Raw genomic sequence first — 462 nt, 5'->3', positions numbered from 1 at the left:
AAATACAAATGATACGTAGTCATATCAAGAGATGTTTTATATAGAAAATCAATATGACCGTAAAGCATTTCAAACAGGTTTTTATCTGTTTGGATAGCCCAAGATAGTAAAAGGAAAAGCTGCATTCAAAAATAACTTTTACTGTTGTGTAGACTGTGTTGTATATCTTTTTTGACTTAGATTTTTTTGATTGAATACAGATGATATGTAGAGATATCAAGAAATATTTAATAGAGAAAATCAATGTCACATTTGAACATGTTTTCTTCTGTTTGGTTAGCCAAAGATTGCAAAAGGAAAAGCTGTATTCAAAAATGAATTGTGTACATGGTGTTGTATATCATTTTTGACTTAGATCAGTTTTAAAATACAAATGATACGTAGTCGTATCAAGACATGTTTTATATAGAAAATCAATATGACCGTTCACATTTCAAACAGGTTTTTATCTGTTTGGATAGC

At 28.6% G+C, this 462-nt stretch overlaps 1 protein-coding gene across 1 annotated transcript in view; it reads left to right on the top strand.

Annotated features, from left to right (window-relative positions):
• LOC109475193 (pulmonary surfactant-associated protein D-like) overlaps nt 1-462 on the top strand; it is a 5,163-nt gene that overhangs the window by 3,987 nt on the left and 714 nt on the right. The gene's annotated exons all lie outside the window — the stretch shown is intronic.

The sequence above is a fragment of the Branchiostoma belcheri genome, unplaced genomic scaffold, assembly GCF_001625305.1.
Source record: "Branchiostoma belcheri isolate BF01 breed outbred unplaced genomic scaffold, Haploidv18h27 scaffold33, whole genome shotgun sequence".
NCBI classification, from domain to species: Eukaryota; Metazoa; Chordata; class Leptocardii; order Amphioxiformes; family Branchiostomatidae; genus Branchiostoma; species Branchiostoma belcheri.
Note: the sequence above shows the minus strand (reverse complement) of the source record. Positions and strands in the feature narration are given on the sequence as shown.